The sequence below is a fragment of the Mesocricetus auratus genome, unplaced genomic scaffold (genome assembly GCF_017639785.1).
Source record: "Mesocricetus auratus isolate SY011 unplaced genomic scaffold, BCM_Maur_2.0 Super-Scaffold_6730, whole genome shotgun sequence".
Classification (NCBI taxonomy): Eukaryota; Metazoa; Chordata; class Mammalia; order Rodentia; family Cricetidae; genus Mesocricetus; species Mesocricetus auratus.
Window position 1 is genome coordinate 86,097,618 of NW_024429184.1, and position 23,883 is coordinate 86,121,500.

General features: G+C 41.2%; 1 long non-coding RNA gene across 1 annotated transcript; it reads right to left on the reverse strand.

Moving 5' to 3' along the window:
- Window positions 1–16,387: 16,387 nt before the first annotated feature.
- LOC121138983 lies at window positions 16,388–18,957 on the reverse strand. The gene is made up of 3 exons (XR_005875856.1): window positions 18,822–18,957; window positions 18,457–18,646; window positions 16,388–16,729 (listed from the first exon to the last, which is right to left on the reverse strand). It is a non-coding gene; the product is annotated as an uncharacterized LOC121138983 (long non-coding RNA).
- Window positions 18,958–23,883: the final 4,926 nt, after the last annotated feature.

A 23,883-nucleotide genomic window follows, 5' to 3' on the forward strand; every position in this document is an offset into this window, starting at 1 on the left:
TTGTGACTTCCAGTAAGTCTGCACCGATGCTATTAGCAGTCTTACCCCACCTCCCCGTTACCTTTGGTCTACAGTCCTACAAACTTACAGCCTGGCTATGATCTTTACAAATACAAAAACAGCAGCTTTAAGTAACGACTAATCTGATTGCTTGTGTTCCACTCCAGTTGCAATTCCTGAAAGCAAAAGAGAACATCTTATGCTTTACAGATTTTCTTTTTAAAATGTTAGTCTTAAGAGGGCCTTTCAGAGTGTGTTAGCTGTCTCTCTTCTGTATGTTGTTTGTTATATATAAGCCACAATGCGAAGGAGGACTCTATCTTTAATTTTTTTCCCTAGAAATCCTGAGGGTCCTACCTGGAACAAGGCAGCACTCTATAAAGCTTGTGTGTATATTATATAAACTAAACCTGGGACTCAGGAATCCTGACCTTCCTTCCTCCCTTTATTTATTTACTTTTGTTTTTCAAGACAGGGTTTCGTTGTGTAACAGCCCTGGCTGTCCTTGAACTCACAGAGATCTGCCTGCTTCTGCCTCTCAGAGTGCTGGGATTAAAGGCATGGGCCACCACCACCATGTTTTCATTCTTAAAAACAGAGGATTCTCCCTTCCACCATCCCAACAGATAACAAGGCTGAGATAGGGTTTCATTTCATGCAACTAATAATGGATCCTCCCCATAGCTTTTATAGCTTAGTGTGGATCAGTATGCAAGACAGTGGACTCTTTTCTGAGTTGTAACAAAAGGTACTGCTCTTTTCTTTCTTTCTGTCTCTCTCTCTTTCTTTGTCCCCCTCTCTCTTTCACCTTCCCTCTTCCTCCCTCCTTGCCTCCCTCCCTTCCTTTCTTACTTTTCATACTTTTGCTGTTGGTATAATACAATTCTCTGAAAAAGCAACTTAAGGGAGAAATAGTTTCTTCTGGCTCACAGTTGGAAGGTCCAGACCCATTGCTGCATGGAAGTCAAGATGTCAAGGGCTGGTAGAAGTTGTTAATATCACATTCACAATTAGAAACACACACAGAGAGGAATGCATTCAACATTGACTGAGTTGTGGAGAGCAACTGAGGCCAAGCAGTGAGTGGAGGGATTAGAGCTTCCTCCAAGAAGTCCTGAGAAGCTATTGTATGAAGCTGAAACCTGATTTGCAGTGGGTACTCCAGGATATCAGTACTATTAGGAACATGGGGCATCTCTCAAGCAAAGCTGCAGGCATGGAGTGAAGCCTTTCCAACAGAGATTATGAGTGCTTCAAGTGGCAGAGATGGACAGTTGTGGCTATCCAAGTCCTCTGGACACTAGCCAGTTTCGTCCTGCTCTGCTTCCTGGTTGTGGCTGCTATGCAACCAGCTGCTTCAATCCCCTACTGCTGTGGCTTCCCAGTCATGATGGACTGTGTGCCCTTAAACTGCGAGTCACAGCAAATAGACCCTCCCTTGATTCGTTTTATCGTTCACCAAAGCAAGAGAATGAGAAAGTGAACTATTTCTGAAGGTAAGCTATGAAAGGATGGACCAAAGTAATTGACACTTGGGTATTTCAGGTGTGTTTACAACGGTCTTGACCAGTACTAGATCAAGTAGCCAAGTTAAATATATTTATGCAGACCATCAGTTTTCCCTGGTCAAGATCACTCATCCAGGTGATTGAACACAGTGGTTTACAGTTAAGTAAGTTTTTCCTCTTATGAGGTGCCTGTCACTGTCTAGAGACAGTTTTGGTTGTGGGAAAGGAGTTATTGCCATCACAATGGATTATGTCATCTAATAAAGACACTTTGTTTTTGTTTCGTATTGTCATGTTTCATGTAGAATGGACCATTTACATTTGTTAAGTGCACAGAGCAGTGACATTAGCTGTTTTTTTTTTTTTACAACCACCACAACCACCCATCTCCAGGACATCACCAACTGAAACTCTGCACATATTAAACCAAAGCCAGGAACCTCACATAGAGGTTTATTTCACCTAATACAATACCTTGAAGTGTCATCTGTATCATAGCCCTATGACAGAATGTCCTTCTACATCCAATATAATGTGTACATCACAATTCATACCAGTAGTTTTGCTATTGAGTATAATTGATACCGATGTAAATATTGGTAGGCAAATATATGTTAAAAGCCCTGTTTTCAGTTCTTTTGGGAGGATGCTCAGATATGGAATTGATGGATCAGACAATAGATTCACGTTTGATTTTGAGAGGAATCACCAACCTCATCTGCTTTAGCTGGGCCATTTTATAACCAACACCAGTGCACAGACATTCTTACTCCTGATATCCTGATTTTCTTCCTGACTTCATCCATCCCTTCCTCTCTCTTTCCCTCCTTTCCTTCCTCCCTCTCTCTCTCCCTCCCTCGTACTTTACTCTCTGTCTCCCTCTTTCCCTCCTCCTCCTCCCTCCCTCCTTCCCTCCCTTCCTTCCTCCCTCCTCTCTTTCTTTCTTTTGTAAAAGCATCTAAACAAGTGGAGCATGCTATCTCACCGCATTCTTGATTTTGATTTCCCTACTCTCTAGTGGCACTGAGCATCACTTTGCATACTTCTTGGACGTTTGTATACCTGGAGAGGTGTCTATTCAAGTCTCCTGTCCAGCTGTACACAATCTTGCTTGTTTTTCACTGGTTGGAGTGTTTGATATATTCTTGCTAACAATCTCTGACTAAATGTGTGGCATTCAAATATTTTTTTGTTTTATGTGTTGCCTTACTCTGTACACTTTGATGAACAATTTAAAAAATTTTAATGACATCTAACCTATATTTGTTGTTGCTGTTTAATTTATTAATGTTTTAACCATGGAAACGTCACCAAAATCAGTGTCATGAAGGTTTTGGTTTTCTCCCACAAAGTGCCTCTGTTCAGATCTTAGGTTAAGGCAAAGGTCAAGTTTCCTAATTCTGCATCTAGGTGTCCTGTTTGCAATACCATCATGAGTTGAAAGATTTCTCACTTATATAACTATCAGGTGGCTAACCATCTCACTAAGCTCTGGGAGTTCTGTCCCATCCTCTATATATCTGACTTTGTCAGCATCACTTTATTCATTCTGGTTAACCATAGCTTTTAGTAATTTTTCACCCTATATTTAGCATTTGTTTATTTTTCCAAAATATATTGACTATTATTACTCATTTGCCCCTCACTCTCAAGTTTCAGGGGCAGTTAAATTTTTGAGCAATGTATGTATATGAAGATTAATTTCTCTCTGTATAATTAATTTCTATATATAGAAAAATGTACAGATTAATTTCTTAATTACTGCTAATTCAGAAACTGCCAATCTTTTAGTGTTTTCTTTCTCTCCCGTGTGTGATTCCTGCAGATTGAACTCAGATCATTAGGTTTGTCTGCAAGAGTCTTTATCCATTGAGCTGACTCATTTACCTGGCAAATCCTGACATAAGAAGTTTTCAATACCATTGCCTTATGTCCAGTCTGGAATATCACTTATTCCTTTTTAAAACTGAAGTTCAATTTAGAAGTCTCATGCACCTCTTGGGATGTTTTTTTGTTGGTGTTTAATATTATCACATTTATTGGCAGAGTAGGTTTGGGAGATTTTTATTATTAAAAATCTTTTGCGACTTCCCTGTAGTTTCATGTCTTCCGTTTTATACATGTTTCATGAGTAGCTGAAAGAATGTTAATTTTGCTTCTGTTGTTACGAAGCTTTCTGTATATTTACCAGTTTAAGTGTGTGAACTGTGATGTTCAAGCCCTCATTTGGAGGGTGTGATTTCTTTATTGATTTCTGAGAGAGGCATTAAGAATTTTTGGCCTTGTGCTCTTAGCCGCATCAGTGACTGTTTTTCTTCCAGGCAGATCGCGTCGAACACTCCAGTGATAGCTGGTGTCTGCTGCACTTGCCTCCTCTGCCCCGACTGGGCCGTTTTGTCTCCTTTGCATCGTGCTCTGCCTGGTGTCATCACCACTCCTGCTTCTTTTGTTACATCTGCCCAGTGTGTCTGGGGCTTCCCTTCAAATTTGATCTTCCAGAATCATTTTCTTCTGGATGCATCTCTTGGAGGCAGATACACCTGAATTTTGCTTAAAGAAAAAAAATATAATCTGAAAGTGGTTTTCTTTAAATTGGGAAATCGGTCATTACCTTCTCTAGGAAAATGGAAACATTTGGTCTCATTTTGGCACCCCTGTTTGCTTTGCTATTTTTATGCAAATGGGCTTTTACCCTTTTCTGGAGTGATCAAATTTTCTTTGTTTTTCTGTTTACTGGTTTGAAGGGTATACAGACTACCATTATTTATCTAGAGCTTAGCCCCCATGCCTAAGAAAATAATACATTTAAACACGCGCCTTAAAAACCGCCTGTTTCTAGGTTGTCAGTTTATCTCTTAAGTAGTATAAAACTGCAACTTTTCGCATCTTCCTTTCCTGTAAACTCCGTGCTGAATAGACAGAAGATTTATTTTAACCCAGTGATCAGTATTTTTATATTGGATCTTATTTTATAAAGAATTATTTGCTAACAATCGCACCCAAGTTAAAAATACCATTGTGAGAATCATTTTGATTCAATCATATCGTGTATTGCTAAGTTATTATTTCTCAACTTTGTGCCTTTCCTCCTCTTGGATTCAGTTTTTACTTTTTTTTGGCATACATTCTTGAATAAAATTTTATAAAGACTTGGTGGGTGGCACATTTTCCTAAGTCTTTGAATGTCTTGAATTAACCCAAATGACTTTGTTGAGTTATTGGGAATTAAAATGGAAAACCCAAATCTTTCTCCCTTTAAACATTGACGCTATTTCTCCATTCAGTTCTGACTACCTTTTGGGGGAAAGAATGAAATCAGCTTGTAGCTAGTTATTCAACTGCAAAAAGTACTATATGGTAAGTACAACACCAAGCTACAAGAATTGCGAGAGGGTCACTGATATACAAGTGAATATCTGGGAAGAGAAAGTGATTGGAGGGGTGGGGCTGGAGAGATGGCCTCAGCAGTTAACAGCAGGGTTTGCCTGGAGCATCCAATTTGCATGACTGATGACCTCCCCAATATCCAAAAAGAGGGGTAGCCCTGGCTGTCCTGGAACTAGCTGTGTAGACCAGACTGGCCTCTAACTCACAGGTCTACCTGCCTCTGCCTCCTGAGTGCTAGGATTAAAGGCACGTACCACCATCCCCTGCAGGCAGCAAATACAAAATCAAGAGAGAGAGATAGAGATAGATACATAGAGAGACTGGATTTCAGTAGGATAATTCTCCTCAAAGGAGCCTCGACGCTGACTAGTAAAGCAAAGCAGAAAGTTACTGGAGATTTTACAATCATATCTACTCTAGCCTACAGTTCTAACATTAAAATACTACACATAATTAAATAAATTTACACTAGAATTATGAAAAATTTACAAATGTATCTTTCTCCAAATACCAATAAAGCTCAATAGTCTTTTAACATCTAAATATGTTTTCTTCCCCCTGTGAGACTTTTTAGCACAGAGAATGGTAAACTAGGATCCACTATTTGCTTTTGCAAATAAAGATTTATTGGTTCAGTGACTCCCATACAGACACATCAGCAGAATTTGTTAGTAGCAGTAGATTGCTCACAAAGAGTTGAACTCTGCAGTCAATATGATGCTTTTCTAAGAGTATAGTAGTAGTTCCCACTAGCATGGTGGATCTTGTGTATACTGACTCTATTGGGCTTCCAAGTTTATTGTGGCTAAAAATTTCTGAGCTAGGAAGTCCACTGTCTAGTGACTGGGTAGGCAGGTCTGTCTAATCAATACCACCAAGATTACAAATTTAAAACCATTTATCATCTGGCTCTTCATAGAAACTGTGTACTGACCACTGTTCTAGAACACTCCTCAGTGGATAGATGCATGGACTCATGTCAGCGTTCCTATGGGATGAATACTCTAACGTCTTCATTCCCTTAGGGTGTTGGATGGCCACACACATAGATCTTCCATAGATCTTCAGACATCCAGTTCACTTATATTTTACATTAAAAGAAGTTGAAACTGTCACCCTAGCTTGTTTAATTGTCAGCAACAACTTGTCCTTTAAACAATTCCCTCCTTTTAATTTGGTCTGGTTCTGTCCTTGGGGAGTTGCACAATGTAGCATCGCGGTTTTGGTTTCCTTGCGTGATGTGAGAGAAGCTGGCGTATTTTTTAATGTGCTGTTGTGTGGGCTCGGGATGCTGATTGCTTTTGGCCTAGGTGCTGCGTAGAGCTCCAAGGTTTGGCTTTGTGAACGGTGCCTGGCAAAACAGAAACATTTTGTGAAATTTTACAAATGTCGCACACACCCGCACACACACATTTTGAATTGCAAAATTCTCCCCCTTGGCACAAAATTTCCCCCATGATTTTCTTCCTCATAATAAATTGTTAACTATCTTCCGTTATATACTGAGTCGACTTGCAGGTTAAAAAGTCCTCGGTTTTCAAAAGCCTGTCTTTGTTATTCTCCTGCTTTTTACTGGTTGATTATGATCTGTTAGTTAAAAGAGAAAACAACTTTTTTAAAAAAGGAGAGAGAACAAGAAAGAAAAGGAGAAAGAAGGAAAAGAAGAAAGAAGAGAGCTTTACTTCATACATTCCAAGTGAAATTGGTTCCAAAAATCCTTGAATGTTTCCTGATTTGATTTTCACCAAAGCACAGTTTTCACAATGAGACCTAGTATATTGCACTCACTCATTTCTTGTTCTGCTCTCCTGAACCCAGAGGGGACTTAAAACAGTAGAACACAGACAGCTCGGGGGGAGCTCAGGTTTTGTTGTGTGTGAGTTAGAACCTCTAAAGAAAAAAAATCACAAGAGTGATTAAAGTCAGTCAGACCTTTTCCTTCTATTCTAGCAATCTCCCTTCCGTCTTCACAAACAAATCCCACCAATTTAGAATGAGCGGACAAATGAATTGTCACTAGGTCACAGGTGACATTGAGCCTCAGGGAGGCAGCTTTTTGCTTATAGTCATCAAATATGTTGTTGGGGTCAGGTTGTCTTCAGTTTAATAGTTGGGGTGTCTGCTAGGAATCTGTCAATTTTAAGATGCATCCTGGTTTAACAACGAGTTCCCAATTTGACTTCTCAAATTTGCATCCCACTGGGCTTTGCGCTCTACCGGCTCTGATTTCTCAAGCTGTGCTTCTAGCAGAGATTCCCACTTTCATTCCTGCAGCTGGACTCCAGGGTCCCTGCACCTGTGAAGCTGCTCTGGCAACATCCACACACAGCGCTGTCTGCCGCACTGTACTTTGTTTCAGACTTTTTAGGGCCCCAGTGATTTGGCTATCCTCCGAGTCCACTGTGCACCAGAGCCGCGAAGCCAAATGGGACTGCCTTAACTCCGCGATTGGAAACACACCGCATTGCTGGGAGATAGACTCGGCAGTTCCGAAACTCCAAAGAGATGTAGTGTCTTTGTTTTGTGCATAATAGTTTTCCTCATAAGCTCCCAACTGTTGGGAGGGAAAAAAAGAACCTAAATGTTCAGTTCCATAATTGAAACAGTACTGTAGGCAGTGCTGTGTTCTGCAGCGCCTGCTCATGATCTTTCAGGAGAACATTAGCATGAAAGTGCGCTCCAGAGCCAGGCTGTCTCGGCTGGAACCACGGCTTAACCACTAAAAAGTTTCCTAGCGTTGGAGGATACATGGCGGCTCTGCCCCTTCATCTTCTCAGGTCTAACCTGGAAGAGAACATTTACCACGGCGTCCTCCATTTGCAGGCCACCAGCAGGATGCAGCTACCTAATTAATTCAACCACTGAGGTTGAAATTAATGGGGGTAGCAACTCCCTTTCTTGGTTTCATTAGCTACACTTCATGTACTCAGGCACACGCGGTTCATGGGCACTGTATTAAAAACACAGGAAAACGTGTCTACTCTAAAGCTGTAGTGGAGATCTGTCTTCTGCCTTGCAGGGCTATCATGAGGAGTAAATGAATGGAATGAGTGAATCCATCATCTGGACTAAGGCCTGGGAAATATCAGTGCTCAACATTAGGACTATCATGATTGCCATATCTCTCCTCAGGTGTCTTCCAAGATGGTGGCTTCAGCTACGATAGAAGAGGCTATCTATTCTTTTTCTTGGTCATTAGTATTTGCTTTATTTAAGATTCATTTCTTGGGGGGGCTTTTTGTCAGCTTTTATGAAACCGAAATTTCCTATTTTTAAATGGAAGATATCATAGCTGAATGGCTATGCATGAGGCTGAGGACCCAACTGCCTCTTCTGAATTCCAGTGCATCTACTTAATAGCTGTGCATTCAGAAAAGCTGTTCACTCTTTCGGTGTCTCAGATTCCAGGCAGATAAAATGTGAACAATAACTGTGTTGGCTCCTTGTCTCCTTGCTGTGACAAAATGCCTAAGAAAAGTAATTAAAAAAGGAAGCTGGTGGAGAAGTCGCCGTGGCAGGAGCAGGAGGCAGCTGGTCATGTTACACCCGCAGTCAGGCATCTGGGAGTGATGGATGTTATGTTCAGCTTGCTTTCTCTGCTGTCTTCTGTCTAAGACCCATGCCCACCAAACTGTATTGCCTCTGTTCAGGGTGACCCTTCACATCTCATTTAACTTAATCAAGATAACCCCTCACAGACATGACTAGACATTTATTTCCATAGTGATCTTGAATTCACTAGCCTTGGCAGCTATATATAAAATGAAACCCTTCAAAGGTTTTTGGGAAATAAATTGGTGCAAGAGACGGACCCCTGGATAGCATTGTAAGTTCTCCAAAAGCATTTATGCTTCATTAATATTTCTGTCCCACCTTCAGCATCTCTTTAAAATGTCACAGAAGTTTTCTGGGGAAATTCACTGGTCTCTCCTGCTGGTGGAGTGTGGTGTTGAGGAGCTCAGCCTATCTGGTCTTTGGATGGTGTCTCTTTCATGGAGAAGAGGTGAACAATTGACAGTTGAGTGACCTGTGGCTTAGCAGTTCTCTGGATGACATGGCTCTACTATCCTTCCCAGTTATGTGGATTTTATTGGCTCCAGTCGATAGTATAAACCCAATTGTCTGTACCATCCTTATCCCGTTTTCTCTCTGCTGCCAGGCCTCTATTCCATCATGGCTGCTTTGAGTCTACTCTTTCCAGTTAAATTTTCAACTGTTTTGAAGAGTTTTAGGAAGTTGTAGGCTCCCTTCATGCTTCATGTCCAGATCAATTCTTCAGGTAGGTCTGAACTGGGAAACAGGGCACAATTCCATTTTGGTGCTTTCTACAACTTATCTGGCACTCTATTGCCTTCATCTGGTGAGTTCAGATGGAAATTCCCACCATTCTCCCCTGGTGAGGAGTCTGGTCTGTGCTGATCTCATAAAAGACAAGATCAAGTTAAACAAGACCCAGCAGCAGCGAGAGTTCTCCACCAGCCATTAAGACTTGATGTATTGGACAGTGCTTCTGGGGTCCTGTGGATCACCATCTTCAACCTGACCTTGGAGATTCCTGGAGAGTGACCTTGTCACCCACCACTTAGTCGTGTGACAAGGTTGGAATCAGGCTTCAGGCACACGTACCCAGAAACATTAAAGAACTTTATGCCTATGGATTCTATCCTTAATTGGAAACCAAGATTCTGAGCTAATTTGGTAGAAATATCAAAGAAAAAGATAAAAGAAAAAACAGTCAAATACTATGGGCCAAGAATTAGTATCTTGACTGGAGGACATAAGGAAGAAAAATGCTTAAATCTAACTCCAAGGTGTCGAACCCAGGGACTGACAATCTGGAGGGTGAAAAACTATCTTCCAATTGGATCCATCCCTGAAGCATGGTGCCCAGATATTAGCAATGTAATGTACACTTGCTGATGATGGATTTTGTAGTTACCATCATAGGTTCTGAGAAGACAGATGGTGACATTTATGGCATGCTAAATGATATGCAAACCTAAGTATTGAAAATTATAATAGTCAGGTAGTAATTTGAACATCATTTTTTTACAACATTAATAGTTGAGTTTTTCAAGTAAAGCCATAACTAATTGAATTTTTTAAAAGAAAAATGGTGACTCCCTTTTTCAATAAATCCTCATTGTCCTCTTGTGTTATGATGATGTAAGGTGCCACATCATCTTTAGAGAGCCCAGAGAACATTCCAGAAAGATAAACTTGTTTTTTCCTTTTCCCAAATGAGAATAAACATGGTATTTAAGGTTGTGGACACTAGTGTGAAAGAGTGATATGTTCCCAGGTGCACCATGAAAATTATCTGATGGTGACAAGCCCTTGATGAATAATTTTCTGTGTTGTTTATAGTTACTATGACAAGAGTAGTGAAAGCTTAATTATTAGAATTAAGAAAAGAAAAGGTTAAACCTCATAGGAAAACTGATCATTTTTAGTGGTTGTGGGGAAAATGTTAAAATGACTAAAGGAACATATGGGGAGCTAACAGCAGACCAATTCATGTGTTGCAGCTATTTAACTGAATTACGAATGCAAAATGCATTCTTTTCCCAGTTTCATTTCATTTAAACCCAAACGGCTGTGTGAAATGGTGTCGTACACCTGGTGAAGGGCTCTGCTTTTTAAAAAATCTTATCACTTCACCCGAGAGCCTGGTGTTGAACCAACAACAACGTTCTTTCTGTAGTTTTTAAAATGAGTTTAACCACTTTGCAAAATACTTACTTTTATTTCGATGGAAAAAAAGCAAAAACAAAAACCAAAAACCCAAACATGGAAAGAAAATAATTCAGTTCCTTTTCCCTTTGTGGTTCTGTTGACACCAGGGATAGCATTATGGCAGCATTAGTCATTGTTTAGAGGGTGAATAAGGTGGACTTTCTCCCTCCCGCTTACAGCTAGGAAGAACTAGGCATAGAAACATTTTTGTTATTGTTTGAGGTGAAAGGCTACGTTATAGAACAGTGAGAAACATTCTACTAAGCTGTTTAGGATGAGGGACCAAAACCCACATGGTAAAACTTCAGCACTATATTCGAGAGAACAAGAGAACAAAAATAGAATTTGCTTTTAGTTGGCAAATACACAAAATGGATTTTCATAAAATACCTTTAAAGTAATATTTGATGCACCGGAGACACCAGTCACGTTTAGATCCAGTGCACTTATAAATTGGGTGTTGAACATTATTGACCCATGAGCCATATCTGGTATACACTTGTGTTTTGCTTGGACTACTAAGTATTTAAAAATATTTCCTACTGGCTACCAATATTTGGAAATTAGAATAATTGGTAGGAAGATTCTGATTCTTAGTTCCAGAGTCCTGTGTTTCCCAGCGTCAGCTGGGCTTGAACAGAGACCCACTGCCTTCTGTCCAGAGTTCAGAGAGTGTTCTTGGGAGCCGAGAGGGAGCAGTCTTCAGGATGAGTGGGGCTTCTGGCTGGGTGATACCCCTAGGTGCCTGAAATGGCTCACAAGACCAAGTTCTGGTTACTAAAACATTAATAAAAACACACACAATACATTAACCCCTTATAGAAAGCATTATATACATCTATTCTCAGTAGGGTTTTCTTGTGAGTTACCTTCAGCAAGTCCTGTTTTAAAATCCTTTCAGATAGAAGTAAACAATCTGATAATGTCACTTGCTAGCTTTACTTACAGTTTTCTCCTGGACCTAGTCCTCAGGTGGCCTTTTAAGCAAAAGTATTTAATTACTGCCTACAACCTAAGGGAATGTGGAATTACAAATACAGCTAGATTACTGCGGCTTGCATTTGGTTCATAATTTGTATCTTCTGCTCATTTCCATTGCTCGGCGGCTTAGAATAGGTACTCACAGCTACGGGTACTCTAACAATACATGTCAACTTTAAATAAGATTTTTAATTTGTACTTCACAGAGAATGTTGAGAAAACAGTGAAGAGCATCATGGGGCTCGCTTTTGTGATGAGCTGAGTGAAGAGCTGTAGGTTTCTAGAACATGAACCTCTCATCAAAGGAACATGCATTGGCTTGGAGTTGCTCATTACACATGTGATCTGAATGCTCAGCTGATCTTGTGCACAACCAAGAGATGACCAGTGAATACCGCTAATCACATAGAATGTCACAGGCTATAAAAACCATTCAAGTGCAACTCATAGCTGTTTTGTCATGGGAATCTTAGAGCATTAATAAAAGCAGATTTATTTTTCAATAAAGCAGCTATTATATTTGTTTATGTGTTTGTCTGCGAGAATGCACAAGTACACACATGCATGCCATTGAATGTGAATTGAAGTCAGGACAATTTGCAGAACTCAGTTCTTTCTCTCTTCCATGTAGACCCCAGGAATAGAAACCAGCTGGTCAAGGACCTTCTCCTATCCAGTCATCTCCACTGGCCCAAGAGTTAATTTTGAATGAAGGGAATTCCAAAAACTGAGGAACTTAAAAAAAGTTAGAAATATTGAATTTTCATGACCTTTTTCTTCATGAATTACTCAGAAAACTAGATTCAAACTTTCCAAAATAAAAATTTTTTTGGCTTGCCACTAAAGCATAATAATTTTTGGTTTAAAAGGAGACGTTGGAGGACATGCATTGGAGAATTTTTTTTAAAACAACAAGCAAAAAAAAAGAAATCAGAGCACCAAGCAGGGTTATAGCTGAGGCCTCAATTCAGGGTTCGTAATTATGGGAAGCCATAACAGCACCAGTCACGGTTTTTGAATTTCTCCTCTCGGGAAAAAACAGAGAGGTGTATTCAGACCTGAAAAAGCCCTCCCTATGTCGGTGAGCCTATTGCTACGTGTGATTTGTCTAGAAGGAAGAAAGGAACATGGATGGGTGCAACAGAAAACATGATTTCTAACTGCAAGATGGAAGTCAGACGTGGGGAGCCCGGTGGGAAGGTGGACGAGGAGCAAGTGTTTAGGCTGTGGCTACCTCCTCTACACTTCCCGGCAGACTGATTGTAAAGGCAAGGCTGAACCCCTAAGCTTTCATAGACGGATGGGAGCAGAGGCGCTAGAAACAAACAGAGGGAGTTTTTTGGATGCTGCATGAGAAAGGGGGGAGAAAGAGATTGGAAAATGTTGCGAGCATTCTGTTCATGTTGTTACTTAGTGCAGTCTTGTCTCCCCAGCCCACTAGTCTGGAACAAAAGTCAGTCTCAAACATAACAACAGACACTGGGGAGCTCGCCAGCAAAAGATCACCTCCCAAAGAACAGGATGGTGATGGGGACTAATGCCAGCCAGCCTCAGGAAACAGAACGAGAGATGCTGCAAGCCAGACACCACAGCGTCTCCTTGCTGTAGAGGCCTGAACCGCAGAGGAGGGAGGGGACCTGAGCTTGACTTCAGTGATGCTGGGAGGTACCATATACCTGCCCCCTTAGGTACTGGAGGCTGGCTAAGACACAGCAGCAGTTGACTGAAAAACACACTATGACTGAGTGCCCAGTAGAAAAAACACGGAAGACCCACTTCAGGTAAAGGTAAACAGCTCATCGACCTCAACTTCATAGCATTTCCTCAAAAACGAATCCCGAGTGGTGCTCATGTTCAAACGTCAGACCCTAAGCTGGGTATCCAGAATCCACGTAGAAGTTCAGAGTATTGTGGTACATTTGTTATCACAGGGACAGGGAGGCAGAGACAGGCAGATTCCTGGGGATTGCTGGCTAGCTAGTTTAGCCTACAATCTTCACCATCACCCAAAGAACGACACACAACTCTCTCTCTCTCTCTCTCTCTCTCTCTCTCTCTCTCTCTCTCTCTCTCTCTCTGTCTGTCTCTCTGTCTCTCTGTCTCTCTGTCTCTCTGTCTCTCTCTGTCTCTCTCTCTCTCTCTCTTTTTCTCTCTCCTGTGCTGAATCCCAAGTGATGGACAACTGGAAAAGCTGCTTTATCTTTTCTGGCCACACTGTGCGAATATAGACAGAAGTATGCCCATTTCAGTACCTGCCCATGGCTGGGCTGTTTGCCAGATATTGTGATCAGAGAGAGCAGCATCTAGCCTTTGCTTTGGGACAACTCACTTCCTCATGCATCGGCAATTTCAATAAAAGTATAATATTCAGCAGAGGGGTGGAGCATGCCTGGGGATCTCAGGAGGGTTCGGTAGCTCAGCCAGCATGCTATGGAGACTGTGACTCCTGATATTAGCAAATGGTCAGAAGAGGGCTGGCATTCAACTGTTGCTTTGAAAAAATAAAATGGTTTCTGGCCTCTGTATTTTGCTTGGAAAAAAGCCTGTTTCAGACTCTTTTTTCCCCCAAGTTCCTATTTGACTCAGTTACAGTCTTGGAGTCAGTACTGACCATGGGATTGTTCTCTGTCCCCAATTCCCTAGTGGTAACCCACCCCTATCAACTTGTTTACCTAACCCTGCTGCTGCCTTCATTCCCACCAACTGGTGACAGCCAGTCCTGGTTCCACTCATAAACATCCCTGGAGCTAGCCACTCCCTCAGTCTCAGCTGGCTGTCCCAGCTATACCTGTTAAGTCCCATTTCTCATCCTTCTTCTTCTACACATTGGACTAGCCTGAAAACTTCCCCACACTTCCAGATCAGACATCTCACTGTATTACTCCATTGTTTAAAAATGCAACACGTTCTCCCACTGAAAACAGAATAAGACCCTGACTCTTTGGCATATTTTATGATGCAAAAATCCTTTACAAACTACCGAAACAGATACCACCCATGCAAGGGTGTGGATAGAAAATAACCCTATGAAAAAATGTTCAATAAGCAGTCATCATGAAACACACATTTTAAAGTTCCTGTGATGTCACCCCATGGTCGTGATGTTGGTTCCATTACTCATGAGGCAGAGGTAGAAGCATCTCTGTGAATCCGAGGCCAGCCTGGTCTACACAGTGAGTTCTAGGAAGGCTGGAGCTATGTAGTGAGACCCAGTCTCAAAAACAAATAAAACCAAACCCAAAACACAAACAAGTCACAATAGCAAGAGGAGGTGGAGGAAATGGAGGTCTTGGGCCTTGCTAGGGCATGTTAAAGTATGCTAACACTAGGGCAAACTGTTAGTTTCTTAAAAAGTTAAACTTATACTTACCATACTGTTGAGCTACTCTATGTGTGGGTCTTACCTAAGAGAAAGGAAAGTGCTTGTCTAGGGAAAGACTCATACACAACACTTGTGGTAGTTCATTCATAGTAACAGGAAACTGGAACCAATTTCAGCACCCATTAAGAATCAAATGATTAAAAAAATTGGGGTAGGGTCACATGATTGGTAGAGCAGTTTAAGAGCAAATACTAAATGAAAATCCTAAAGCAATATAGATGTACAAAAATAATATAGATGTACAGATCCATTGGGTAAAAGAAAATAGGCAAGCAAGTGTGAACAATCTGTGTGAGTCTAGGATGGTCACAAGTGTGAACAATCTGTATGAGTCTCGGGTTGTCACACAAAGTATTGTAAACCAATTGGCTTTACCAGTGGAAACATCATTATTTAGGGCTAGGCAGAATCGGTTTCTTTTCTTTTGACTTCTAAGATGGTCATCCTCTCCCAGGCCCTTCATATAGCCTTCTCTCTGTACTTATCTGTGTCTAGACAAATACCTCTTAGAAGGATCCCAGTCAGCTTGGAGCCTGCTCCAAAGCCCTCATTTTTATTTTATTACTTGATAGATGATCCCATCTTCATGCAGTGTCACTCTCTGAAGTATTGTGGATTAGCATCAGCTCATGACATTTAGGGAGATACAGTTTATCGTGTAACATGGTGGTTCCGCTCATCTAAGATTCGAGAAAATGCAAGCAGATCGACGGTGACAGAAATCCCCATAGTCACCTGGGCATTGGAGCTGGTGAGTGGTAGAAGTGTGAGAAAGCTTCAGAGGGGTGGCAGACACACTCTTGTTTTCATTTGTGGTGGTGGCTTCATGGGTGCTTTCACCTGGCAACGTCGAACTCATCATATACCTTAAGAATACGTGCACACAGTCTGCTGTGAGCTTTTAAGAAATTGTGGTGTTCCCTTACCTTCTCATTCTCTTCCAGTCCCAGGTCCAGCCTCTCCCTTTATGCACCACACACCCTGACTGTCAGTTTCCTCAAACAGACCCAGACGCCTTTGCAAATGGCTCCACTGCTTTGAATGTCCTCTGTCCTTTTCTGCTTCATGAATACAATTTGGAAAACACATTTGCAGTCTGTAGGCTCAGTGGATCATCTATCTGATTGCATTCATGGCTTTGTTACAGTTATTTTGTGTGGTATATAATTGCAAAAAACAAAATGGAGCCAGCAACATGGCTTAGAAGGTACTTACCACCCAACCTGACAACCTGAATTCAACACCAAAGACCTGTAGGGTAAAAGGAGAGAACTGGCTCCCACAGATTGTCCTCTCATTTCCACAAGTTCCCCTCACATAAACAAACAAAGAAAAAGAATTGTAAAAATAATTTTGCTTGTATTCAATTAAATTCAGTTTTTTTTGGAGTTAATTTTTTTGGGAGGTTGAAAATAAACTTTTATTTTGGAATCATTTTAGGTTTATAGAAAAACAGCCAAATTGCAAACATAATGCAGAACATTGACATTTTGTATTGTTAAAAGTAGGAAGTCAACCCTGGTACATTTACTACTATCAAAATGTCAGCCTTCATTCACATTTCAGGAATCTTCCCACTCATGTCCTTTTTCTGCTTCAGGACCCAGCACAGGCTACCCATCACATTTTATTATCATGTCACTGATGTCCTCTGGTTTGTGATAATGTCACACTCTTTGCTGCTCTGCTTCTGTTGGTTTGATATTGTTTCATTTTAATATTGTTCATCTGACCCCTAGAAGTTAAGAAAATCAATGATTTATGTGACCTCCTATGTACCTACCTGTAAAGGATTCTCCAGACACTAGAAGAAAAGAATTAATTAGACAACATGACAAAGGAGACTTTTTTTTTGGTTTTACAAGACAGGGTTTCTCTGTATTGTTTTGGAGGCTGTCAGTCCAGCCCGGCCTCAAACTCATAGAGATCTGCCTGCCTCTGCCTCCCGAGTGCTGGGATTAAAGGCAGCCCGGCCTCAGACTCATAGAGATCTGCCTGCCTCTGCCTCCCGAGTGCTGGGATTAAAGGCCTGTGCCACCACTGCCCGGCCAACAAAGGAGACTTTAGAAGAATGCCTTACATGATTACAGCTAGATAGCACAATAATGGCCATCCCTCAACAATGACCATCTATGCATCTATGTCTACATGCTTGGAGAGACTAAGAACAAAACTCAGTCCAACAAGCTGGTGCTGAAGTCCTGTATGATTTCTGGAGAGCCACTGGTCTTTAGTCTATATTGGAAGGCTTAAGACTCTGGTTCCCAATGTGGGGAAGAATGGTGAAAACAGCAGCAGCAGGAGTGACAGAGTAGATGTTCTTCCCAACAAGGAGGAAAGAAGGCAGGCAAAGCCTACCCTCTTATGATTATCTGGGCCACCTTAGGAAGTCCCTGTCCTCTCTGGGGGAGGGGTTTTCCCTTTATGTTACTCCTTCAAGGAAATAGCCTCATGGGCCTTCCTGGAGGTATGTCTTGTAGTTGATCTCAGATGCAATCAAGCTGATGACCAAGGTTAATCAGCACAATGCCACTCATACCTTTTTGAGTGTCATCTCTTTTCAACCCTCAAAATCATCTGGAGACAGCTACTCTTGATTACCACTCCACTGGTTTAACAGATGAAGAATGCACTCAAGCAGCACAGACCTTTAGCTAGTTTAACTCTTAACCACTAGTGTGAGGCAACCAGTGAACATGAGTTAGATGGATCGATTCATTTGTACAAAGTGTTTCTGCAGAGTAGAGTCCCTATAGAAAGTGTACATCTCCTTAGCTTCATCTGGAGATGTTCAACCTTGGTTTGTCATTCTGGAAAACATGCAGCCCAAGCCAAGGAGCTGCATCACAGTCCACCCGTCCCTACCACAGACAACAACCACAACTCTCCAGATGGGCACCTTTCCCACCCCCAGGAGAGAGATTATCAGAATAAACCATGACTGCACCAAACCACACTTGGGACACCTCCAGCACAGACATTTGTAGTGAGAAGGAAATGGTTTATAATGCTGAACTATTTTCTGGGGATCATGAAAGGAGTTCAAGTCTGTGTAGACTGGAAGCCAGCTGCAGTGCCCCTAGAGGCAAGATCGGCATGCATTTTTCAACTGTGAGCCAGGCAAGACAGCCTTTGGCCATTTCCCTCTGGATAATCTGTGGAGTCCTCAAAATGAAAACTCACTCTTCTCCTAGTTGTGTTACCATGCAAGGAGATTTATGGGAAATTCTCTGTGGTAATTGAAGACTGTTTTCTGCATCCTCAACTTACAGACAGTAGAAAAGCATGAAGAAATGCTGGAAAAGTTGAGCTGAGATGTATCTGTTATGCTTAGTGTGGAAAGAGGCTGAGGGTTAAGGCAATCCCCCCAAATTCTCGGAAAGTCATCCCCTCATGTTTTCCTCAAACTGCTGCCTGTTGATGGCTTTCTTCCTAATAACAATAAAAGACCTGCTTGCTTACCTCAAATCATTGGTCCTCATTTAAGCAGAGAGCTTGAGGGATTGGGCCATCCCATGGGTTTCCGAGCTAAAGCCGGGTCGGTAGGAGGTGGCACGGAAGATGCAGGCCGCAGCAAAGCCACCCACTGGTCAGGTGGAGCCAGTGTCTCAGGGCACCGAGTCCTATCCATCGTTTCCCTGTTGCCAATTTTCTGTCATGGAGGATGTAACATTAACATAGTCCTCTGTGAACCCTGCTCAGCAGGAGCATGACTGCCTGGGGCAGAGGAGCAAGAAAATGGCACAGAAAGTCTGTCCCTCCCCCATAAAGTGAAAGGGCAATCTGTCACATATAAACTAGAACTGACCCATTTTCCCCTTCCTCACCTTGATCGACTCCACTTAGCAGTCGGCAGTGTCCCTGGAACACCTTCCCTGAGATCCAGGCTTGGCAAACTTTTTCTGCAGAGGGTCAGATAGGAAATAACTTAGGCTTTGCCAGCTGTGCCATAGCTGTTGTGAAGCTTGGACTTTGCTCTTGGGTTTTCACTGTAATAACAATAAAATCACGGAAACAGCCACTGACAATCCATACATGAATGAGCATGATTGCTGGCCAATAAAACTTTATTTACAAAAACCCATGGCTAGCCAGATTAGACCCCTGGGTCGTAGTTTACAGATGACTCCCTTCCATAAATGGCTCCAAAAAGAACCAAGAATTTCTAGGCAGAGAAAAATTATTTTGCCAGTCATGGTATTTTTATTGTTAGTATACTCTCAAGAAAGCTGATTGAAAATCTATACCATATTCGTGGAATGATTAAAACTTGGGGAAGATATAGAATTTGTGCAATAAATCATTTTTATAAAACAAAAGTCTATTTATACTGTTGAACTTGGTGTGCTATCTACTTGTAATAGTCACTGAAAGTGACTGGTCAGTGGTGGAGCATGCCTTTAATCTCAACGCTCAGGAGGCAGAGACAAGCAGATCTCCATGAGTTTGAGACTGATCTGGTCTGCAAAGCAAGTTCTAGGACAATCAGGGCTGTTACACAGAGAAAACAGAGAAACCATGTCTTGAAAAAACAAAAAAAGAATAAAAATAAAAAAGTCACTGAATTTCTTCCTTGGATAATTTTTAACATTACTATTGAAGATCTTGTATGTATAGTATATTTTACTTGCTCAAGTCTCTCAATACTTAGTCTACCTAGAGAGATGATCTATATATTCTACAGATAATGATAATATTATTTTGGAGTATAATGACTCCTCTTTGAATAATTCCTCTCAATGTGTCTCTGTAGCACCCAGTTATCTCTGGCATGATTTCTGAAAAAAGAAAACACAACAACCAAACAACCAACTGACCAACCAACCAAACAAACAAACAAATAAACAACAAGACCATTTCTTTTAGATAACCAGTGTATCCCAAATCTTTCTTAGAAATCGCAATGAAGATTTATAGTGCCAAGTTCAAGTACCATTGTCTATCAGATAACCTAGATTAAATAATAACAGCAGGGGGAAAAAGCACTGCAAAACACATCTAAAGGAGTTTCTGTCTGAGGAATGCCCACAGAGGTTGGATTGGATCTTTAACCCAAGCCCTTACTCTGAGCTCATGTAGCTGGTCCCTTGACTTCTAGTTGGGTGTCATCTAGAGAGATCTCAAATGGTAACATCAGTTGCACCACTGTGAAAAACATCACCTCCAACCCCCTGTATAAATGGAATTGAAACTAATCAAATGTTTATGATCCAACATTAGAAACTTTATTCCTTTTTTTTTCTTTTTTGAGACAGAGTCTTGTAGTTCAGGATGGTCCTGAACTCATAATGTAGTTGAAGCTCATCTTGAACTCTTGATCTTCCTGTTTCCAGCTTCAGAGTTCTGAAATTACAGTAGTACAAAACAACACCGAATTCATGCAGTTCTGGGTATTGAAGCCAAAAGCTCAGGCATGTTAGGCAGATGCTTTACTAGTAGAATCATACCACAAACAGGATTGTCCTTGCTATTCTCTTCCCACTTCTTTGTTTCAAAACCAATAAACCCTGCAATAGGAATCTGAATTTTTAAAATATTTTATTTATTTATTGTGTATACAGCCTTTTGCCTGCGGGCCAGCAGAGGGTACAAGATCTCATTCAAGGTGGTTGTGAGCAACCATGTGGTTGCTGGGAATTGAACTCAGGATCTCTGGAAGAACAGTCAGTGATCTTAACTGCTGAGCCATCTCTCCAGTCCATAATGCGTAGCCCAGGCTGGCCTCGAATTCGTGATCCTTTGCCTCTGCCTCCTTCAGCAAATCCTACCGGCGTTCACCACCACAACCGGTGAATCTGAATTTTCATACTATGTTCCAAGGCGATTCTCCAGTGTCCTAGGACAGTTTGCTAGCTCAAGTCCTCCAGATTCTGGTCTTGTTACTGTATCACTCTGGCTCCCTGCTCACCTGCTTTCTTTGTGTGTGTGTGTGTGTGTGTGTGTGTGTGTGTGTGTGTGAGAGAGAGAGAGAGAGAGAGAGAGAGAGTGACAGATAAAGCATATGAGTGGAGATAAGAGGAAAACTTACAGAGAACCACTTGTTGGCTTTTTGTGCGATGAGGGTATGGAAATCAGGTCATTGCTCCTACTACTCACCTATCTCTTGGTCCACTCCTTCCTTCTTGCTGTCCACTCCCTAGAGTGGGTTCTAAAGAGAAAACTAGGCTGTGGCATTCTGCCTCCCTAAGCCTTTTGGTATTCTTGACCATCTGCAAGTTGACTCAGTTTTCCTTCTAGAGCATGTAGTAAAATTGAGCTGCTTCGATGTAGCTAATAACCACACATAAGGGACACCCATCCCTCACTGATGTAACATCAAGAGTACACACTACCTCCTTTCTTCTGGTCCAAATACAAACCTCAGGTAACCCAAACCAGGACCCCACCTAAAGACCTTTGTATTTTCTGGTCCTTCCACTCAGATATTTGGGAACCTGCTATATGTTTCTCACCATGCAGCTCTGGATAGATGCCTCTCTTTTAGAGGCCTTCTTCCACTATCCTAGCCTAAGCTCTGAGTCTAACATTTGGAACTCCCCATCCAACCACCCTATTCTATTTTATCTTCCTTATGAAACATTCCATTCCCAGAATTATCCACTCATTTGATTCTGTGTTTATAATCTGTCTTTTCTGGGACAGACCCTTGTCTATCTTTTCATTGCTGTACGTGCAACACTTCATCAGTCTCTGGATTACAGTAGTTGCCGGAAAAGTACTGTCTACAGTGGGCATTGCCTCTAGGTCATCAGACACCAGGTTCCCCAGAAATGAGCAGGGCAGTTCCTGCATGATGGAGCTGATAGAGCTATCAGAAGGCAGCAGGCATCTGGGCACCTGCTTCTCTTTATGTAACACCAGGAGGATAATGTTAGATAGCTTATTAGAACAAGAACTCTGAGGATGCAGGATTTATGAATGTTATGTCAAAAGAGAAGGAAATATCAGAGGGTGAAGAAAAATCACTTTGGAAAGGAAGAGAAATGAGGAAGCTAGGCTCTTTAGAGGTTCTTGGAATACCTTAGTACCCAGACATATTTTTATTGTTCATTGTATATTTCAAAAGTAGCAGTAAGTTTAAGAATACCTTAATATCTATCATAGGAGTTGGTAGAAATTAAGGATTTTGACAGGCTTAACTGAGGCATTAAAAGTTGTTATGTGAGGTAACTGTTTACCACAGATGTCAGCAGACCCTGGGGAGCCACCGGTGCCCAGATCATTGGAACCACAAAGCTCAGGTGGCTCTATGTGCCAGATCTCCACCTTATTTTTCTGTTAAGCATTTCCCAGCAGTCTTCCACTAATGCCTTTCTTTAAAAAATGAGAAATGAGTTGGACTCAGAATCACAAATGACAGCCCAGAGTGTCATGGCTTTACTTAGCTCACCCAGTATTCTATGAGTCTATATATTTTGGATGCAGAGAACTACCATAGTTCATTCTCTCACCTGTTTTCTGAAAATTTGGGTTCATTTGGTTCATGGTTAAAAACCTCATTACATTTGATTACACCTGCACCTTTCCCCATAAGTCAGAGATAGAACAAGGAAATAAAATCATAAATGAGGGAGGAAAAAAAACCCTTATGGGATGGCTTTTCACAGCACATTCATGCTCTGCCTCTGTGGGCATGCGCAGTAGGACTTTTAGAAGCACAAACACCAAAAAGAACAGAGTCAAAGTTAGTCTCCATCTTTCTCTAAATAAAAAGAAGTAAAGACATTTTGATGTGACATGTATATATGCTGTAGTTCTGCATCTGCTGTCTAGGTGATGAACGACTTTCTCTTGTGATTTCATCTATACTGGGTACACAACCAGTTTCCGCTATTGGGGTGCAGCTTTTTGAAGAAGAAATCCATTTCTCATGGTAACTTATGTTGTATGTTACTCCGTTTATACTTTAGTAGACACTGCCAAATGCTACTGAATATCCATTATATCCTTCATGCTCAATAATGAATATTGTTGGGTTGCCACAAATCCAACTGAAAATAATTAAGAAAAGTACTTAATGCCTCAGCCTTCTTTAAAAATGACAGTCATGGCAAAATAAGATTTTCTTATCTTCCTCCCCATCATATTTCTTCCTCCTCCTCTTCCTTTTTATGTCTCTTTCTTCTACCTCCCCATCTCCTCTTTTCTTATTCCTTGTCTTCCTTCTTCTTCTAGCTTCTTGCTTTTAACTTCTTGCCTGATAGTGACTATTCTGTGTGGAGCTTCAGTAGTTGCTTGAGAGTAAGGCCAAGAGAATGGGGGGCTGTGGATGCTGTCATGTTGAAGCAGTTGCTATACTAACATCAGCAATCATCAACAGAGATTTTTAGTTACAGGGCGTAAACAACCACTTCTTTGTTTAATCCGATGGATTACAGTTGATATCCAAAGGTGGATCCCAGATTGAAAGTCACCACATTGTACCACTGCATTTCTAAACGGATCAGAAAGGAAGGCCAATTCCATTACACACATTGTTATATATTTTATGTTTAAAAACACCAACACCATGGGCCTTCCCAGTGGTAGGTGTTGCATAAATAATTGTTGTGCAAACTATAAGAAGACCAATTCAACTCCATCAACGGCATCATCTTTACCCAATGCCTCAATTACACCATTGGTTTAAACCTAAGAAATCACATTTTTATTTTGTATTTTTTCTTACAGTTGCATTCTACAGACAGCATTCATCGCAGGAAACACCCGGAGGAGTTGCTTGTTTATTTCAGGGTAGTCTTCATTTTGTAGCTTCTTCCATTTTATGTCTTATACTTTTATGTTCATTAAGTGCCTGTACCATAAAAATAATCCTTTACAGTTGTTGAGCGTGTTTAACTCCCCAGGAGCTCATTAACTCCTTTGTTCTCATTTTACCCAAACCTTACC